Raw genomic sequence first — 6,769 nt, 5'->3', positions numbered from 1 at the left:
CCAATTCATATAATTTTCTTTGAAGATTCGGAAAAAAATCGTTACAGGAATCAGATACTCCTAAAGATTTCGTTAAGATTTCGGGAACTTTGGTTTGCAGGGTACTTACACATACTTGTCAAAATCATACCGTTATTACTATATAAAAGGAGTACGAGAATTTTCCATTTTAGACAGCTAGTTTCTGCCATGTAATTTGCATGATAAAAATATAGTAAGGTAGAACCGCTGAGAGTCACTTTTAAAATTCTTGACGTTTCCAAACAATTTAATTTTTAAATTTACTCACAAACTCACACACACATTTTCATTTTCAATCTCAAGCAACAACAATTTCGAACAATTTCAATTTTTTATTTTCACTTTTATATGATTTTAAAATGTTGGCAAACTTCAAAAAAAAAATCATGGCCGACAAATTGAGAGAACGGTTCTACCTTGCTATGTTTTTATCATGGTAATTTGTACGTTCTACGTTTTATTAAAATAAACTTTCGTGTACAGTTGTATTTTTTAATTTAGAATCCATGCAACTTCCGACTGCGGGATTTCGCTGTAACATTCTACTTTGCGGCTCGGTATGGCGCTCTTTGAGCTGTAGAACATCTCAATGAAGCTTTCCGCTTTACCTTTTGTACGAAAAACTGCGCTCTCCGTACGGATTTTGCAACATAACCCGACAAAACCTTCGGATCTCGCGAAAACGCACTGAGGACCTTCCGAGCACTGTTTTTATCACTTCGACCATGCTAACCCCCGCTCCCTGGTTTTCTCGTAACTGCCAGGCCTTAAGTGTACCGATTAAAACCCTGCAAACTGTAGCATAATGCAATCTTTAATTTTTAGCAATTTTACGTGTACTTAAGGCCGGATCATTTATAAACTCATGCAAAATGGTTTGTCTCGTTTCTAACTCGGTTGCCATTTTTAACTCAACTAGGAATCAAATTCAAATGAAACTTCGTCTACGTCCAACTAAGGTCATGGTCATTTTATGGTATTTGAATTTCAAAATATTGAAATCTTTTTGGGTAAAATATAAGCTTCCCAAAGTGTCGCAGTTTTGGTGTGTTCGCCCTTTATGTCAAAATATATTCGAAAGACTGCACTTAAACTATCTTAAACGTTTTCTGCTCCTGGCCAGTTTGCTAACCTCTCATCCTCTGACGAATCGTTCAACCAGAACTCCGTTGTACTAATTAAAAATTTTTTACCACGTTTTTATACTCTATTTCCTTTTTATTTCATTTTAATTTGCACAAATTTACATACATATGTACATATTAGGGCATTCAAACCCGGGATCCAGAATTCCGGGATCCCGGACACTTTTCCATGTCCCGAAATCCCGCGGTTACAGCTCCGAGATCCCGAGATGTTTTCTGATTCATTTACAAAATGAAAGATGCTGAAAACGAAAAAAAATATTCATTTGACATGAAACGAGAAATAGAGAACACCAAAATTTGGATTCAAAGTGAACTTGAGCCATTTGCACTTGGAAGTGAATTTCAGGACCTGCCTGAGTAACTGTATTTGTTCAAATATTTTTTGCAAGAACTGTGTAATATCGAAAAATCTGGTAGCGTTTGAATACACAACAAGCTTTCACAGTGTGGCAGAGTTGTTCTTCATTTTACTTTGTTGGCCTTTTTTGGAAAAGGATGGGCCATAATAAAAGCTGGTAAAAACAAACATACTTAAGGATGAGCTCGCCTTCAAATTAAAATTGTAAAAATATAACTTAACTTTAATAACAAAAACAACAATAACCACATGACCAAGTGTAAAAAGCAACAAAATAGTGGAACTTGGTTGTAGGTGCTTAATGAAAAAATGGAGAAAGCAACAGCAGTTTAATTGGTAAATTTAGGTCAGTGGTTAGACCTCTGGCTCTGAAATCCGGAGTCGCTGGTTCGAATCCCAGTCAGCGCGATGAAGTAGTTGTTGTTGTTGTTGTAGCGGCTACAACAACCCCGCCCAGATCGGTTGGTATCTCAGTCGTTGTCGTCAAGTTCCACTAACGGCAACCCTAGGAAGCGTGCAGCTTCTGCGGGGTTTGCCCATAGGGACAAGGCCGTTAGGGATGTCGGGTTTTCCGGGCATGCGAAGAGATGTTTCGAGTCATGTGGGGTCTCTCCGCATGCCGGACATTCGTTCGGCACATCCTCATTCAACCTACTCAAGTAGGAGTTTAACCTGCTGTAGTAGTCTGATGAGGTGATGTGGCGATCTCCGAAGTAGCAGCTATAACTTCTACCAGAATGTAAATTATTGTTGTTTTTTACAAACATTTTCAACAAAATTGTTAAATATAATTTCATTCCAAAATAATAAAATTAATATCTGAATTAAAAAGTTCCAGCAGGAGTGCAAGTACATAACTGATATCAGTTTCTGTGTGTTCAGATGAGGTGAAAGAAGCATAAACGCCATTCAAAACAGTTTTTTTACAATTTTTCTAGCGGTCTAAAGGGGGCTAGGGGTGGTACCGTTGGGAACGGTGGCCTATGCCTTCTCTGAGGGTGGGGCCACGCCCCCTTCGCCCACCGCGGACACAACGTTCGGAAGTAAAGGAAAATGTCTCCTGAAAAGTTATGAAGAAAACAAAATTTAGTTACACTACAATAGAACCCTTTCCAATAAAATATACATGTATGTACATGTATATATTTATGTACGTATACATACGTATTTAAGATGTTTCAGTGACCGACTTCGCTGTTACCTTATTGAAAAATAGACATGCAGTATGTTTGGGTGTTGTAAATAATGAATTCTTATGTTCGTGCAATTTCTTAATTCACGAACCCTTCTTGCATGCTACAGGACCGCTGGAACTATTCCCTTTACTTATACTTACGCATGATCCATTTTTTCTATAGCCAAGAGGCTTTTGAAAAGAATCGTCCGACACTATTCTATACACACATTTTTTGCAATCCAAACTGGTAATGGGAAAGCGCCTTAAAGATATTTCGTTGACAAAGTCCCAAAATAACACTTTCTTCGATGGAAATATCATTTATATATACATATAAATATTGTATGTGTAAAGGCCTAATGACTACCACTGTTATACAACGGGTACAAATGTTTGGGAAAACTCACCAGTAAACAAGAACCCACAAGATATTCGAACCGAGTTTTAGTCTTGAATAAATGACCGCATTTTTAATTAATAAACAGCATTTCCATAAAGTTCCCGTCATTAAATCCAGTTAGCGAGTATATTATATTTACCAGCAAAACACTACACCCAAATAATTGTTAGGTGGTATCTAACGTTTAGCCCAAATCGATGCGTAACAAGCACGCAGAGCACAAAGGATATGGCAATGTATTAAGCAGTGGGAGCGAGAACAGCGGTGACCGAACAAAACGAGCGACGGCGAAGTCTACCGGAGCACACGGATGTGAGTCAATTCCAGCCTTTGGTAAATTAGGCTACTTTACGTGCAAACAACGCATCCGGCATTTTTCAAATACTTAAAAATTCGCAATTCCTTGCTAACTTCAATTAAATTCATTCTTTTATCAGAAAACTTTTAATGATCTCCACAGAAAATATTTATGTACTCAGTGTGTAAAAATCGAACGTGCTGAACTTCGTCAAAATGCCGACTGGACTAGAGTTGCCATCGCTTATTTTTTCCTTCATAGATAATTGAATTGCGAACAGCGCAAGGCGAATTAATATAAGGTGATAGCAGGAGTACAAAAATAAAAATTTACATGTATTTTGTTTTTGCTTTGGCGGCATAAACTGTCAAAATCTGTAAGAGTGTGTGTAGAAATTCAAACAAAATTTTTCAGTTTGATATCAGAAGCCGTGCGGCGAAACACATACACAAAATCAGCTGAGCTAGTAACACCACCTTATATAAATTCGCCTTGGAACAGCGTTTATGGATTTTATACAAGTTAGGGCCGGTTACTCAATGTCTGGTTAACACTAATCTGCGGTTAAACATCGTTACCGACGTCTTCGACTACATGCATATAACAGGGAGTCGGTAGGGAGTCTAAAGGCTCTGTTATGCATACTTGGCATTGCATGCACTGCTATACCATTTTTACGTAGAAATCAAAAACCTACAGACTTTTACGTACCCTACAAGAATTGTGTGATGGAAACTAACACATTCTCATTTATCTTACTAACACATTTGCAAATTTTGCGTTGGTTAAAAAGAGACCAATATATAAGGCCATAAGTTGGAGGAAGACGGAAGATCATATGTACACAAATGTTTACATCAGATTTTTCACACTGCCCTTTAGAATGTGATAGAAACTTGTAGGTAGCCAGTGACAGAAATCTCTATCAGCCTTGCCAGTCAAATGATTTGTCAAATGATGGTCACTGTTCTTGCAGGGTATGTAATACTGTGCGTTGGGTAACCGCTTACACGCGAAGCTCATTTAACAGATTCCTTATGTGACAACTCTCAAGCAATGCCAAGTATGCATAACGGAGCCTTAAGGGACACATAAATTAAAAAAAAAACTACTACAATTGTAGTAGTAACTTAAGTAACCATGAACAGTGTTGCCGCGCCCTCTCAAGAAAATGTATCCCTGACCAAGCCAAAAATGTATCCAAATGTATCCAATTTTCTTTTTTTACATATACATCTCATAACTTGTAAGAAAACCAAACATTTTCATGAAAAAGACATAATTTAACCCATGCTAAGGACTTGGAATACATGTGCATAAAATCAAACATTTGTAATTTCAATTTATAAAGAACATTTTTGTGCATAAGTATTTTGCAGAGTAAATATAATAAATTGCAAGTACACTCTAAAAAGAGCATGTAAAACTACTACTGAAAAGTATCTATTTTTCAACAAGAATCTGTATAAATATACTTATAGGATGTTCAGTATTTGATTTTGAACTTGAGATCTTTAAAATATACACATAAATACACATATGTAGAATATTTAAAATTGCAAAAACTTTCAAACTACAAATACATTTCCTACTAATAATAAACATTACTTTATTTTAAACATTTTGTGTAAAAATAAACAGGCAATGATTAATTTTATTACACGGCTTGCACATTTGCATACATTAAAAGAGGAAACCGGTTACCTCTCTCAATATGCGCAAATAAACAAAATTTTTTAGAGTGTATTTAAAGTCTTTTCAGTAAAATTCATAAAAGTTTCCTTAAATAAATCAAATTTAGTTTTTTAAACTACATTGAAATCTTCTTTCTTTTTAAATTAACGAATGAAAATATGTGATATGAAAGAGATTACTACAGAAAGAGTATAATTTACTTTACATATATCGTCGTTTAAAGTACAAAACCGCGTATCGTCATTCTGCAAAACCGCGTAACTGACATTTGCCGCCAAAAATTGGATTTGCTCACACAAGCTCTTGGCTTCGTCCTGAAATATACTAGCCAGAAATGCTATTGCTTTAAAAAAAAGAGAACCATTTTGAAATATAAGTGTTTTTACTCTCTAGAAAATAATTTATGCAACGTCACATACGCAGTTTTGCATTATCTTGATACGCGGTTTTGCATTTTGTTGCGGTTTTGTACTTTAAACGACGATATGTATGTATATTAAGATCTTGCTTAAAGCATCCTTTTAAGCTAATTAAAGCAATTGTGCTTATACCTATTTTAGTGAGATCTCTTCATATGTTCATTGCTTCGTTCACAAAAAATAAAATGCTTTAATTTCACGCTTAAGTAGCGATTCTTTATACGTTTAGAAAACGTAATGCCATCTTTAATAAAAATCGATTTTTGAACGAAAAAAACTTTATAGGAAATATAAAATTTTGGCCTATTTAAAAAAGTATCCACTTTTATACTGACCGGAAAAAATAAGTATCCCGCAAAAATTCGTCTAAAAATGTATCCAATTGGATCTATTTAGATGCAAACGGCATCCCTGACCATGAACCAAAAATACAAGATCACGCGGACAGGAGAGTAGCCCGTTAGAATCGCATTTAGGAAAAAAGTTTAACGATTTTGACATTAGCCGTTTGTTTACATTTCTTCGTTGTTTACAATTTGGTGGTGACTTTTTACTGCAATTTTCTTCATTTTCGCCTGTGACAACGTGTGTACACATAAGATAAAGAATAATTTAACACAACGGCATGATTTATAGAAGAATTTGCATAATAAAAATGATTATTCATGCGTTCAACAATTTCGCGGTTTTCTCCGTTCTCTTCGTTGTTTACTTCTTACAACAAAGATGGCGTCGAGATTTCGGCAGCTAGAAAATAACTTTTTTCTTTCTTTCCTTCCCGCGTGATCTTGTGTCTTTCGTTCATGACAAGTAACAGGCTAACCTAATATTCACGCACGCCGCCAATTTATTGTCAAAAATTTCTCATGCACATGCAACTTGTATTAGATCAACCGAAATTGAACGGCGTGCGTATGAAGCTAACTCAATTTCCAATTTTTGTTCTGCGTGACATTTTGATTTGACGTTTCGCTCAATGAAATCAAATGCAAACGCATGCAAGTCAATTTCGGGTGACGCAAAAAAACAAATTCGACGGCATGCGTACCAAAACGCAATGCAGTATACGAACATTTCTAAAAAAAAAAACAAAAAATTGATCATTAGAAAAGTAATAAAAATACCTCTCTTTTGACATATGGGGAAAATTTTACAGTACGGAACCCGGCTTTAAAAAAAAACAAAAATGAGGGGGTTTAGAGCGGGTTATTGTGATTGTAAATCTGAAAACCCCACCCTCCGGAGGCTTATAG

At 35.7% G+C, this 6,769-nt stretch overlaps 1 long non-coding RNA gene across 1 annotated transcript; it reads right to left on the bottom strand.

Moving 5' to 3' along the window:
• Window positions 1-1,218: 1,218 nt before the first annotated feature.
• Window positions 1,219-3,592, bottom strand: LOC118756087. Its single transcript, XR_004995096.1, has 2 exons — window positions 3,112-3,592; window positions 1,219-1,408 (listed from the first exon to the last, which is right to left on the bottom strand). It is a non-coding gene; the product is annotated as an uncharacterized LOC118756087 (long non-coding RNA).
• Window positions 3,593-6,769: the final 3,177 nt, after the last annotated feature.

Source organism: Rhagoletis pomonella, unplaced genomic scaffold, assembly GCF_013731165.1.
Source record: "Rhagoletis pomonella isolate Grant_MI unplaced genomic scaffold, Rhpom_1.0 Rhpom_scaffold_08729, whole genome shotgun sequence".
NCBI lineage: Eukaryota > Metazoa > Arthropoda > Insecta > Diptera > Tephritidae > Rhagoletis > Rhagoletis pomonella.
Note: the sequence above shows the minus strand (reverse complement) of the source record. Positions and strands in the feature narration are given on the sequence as shown.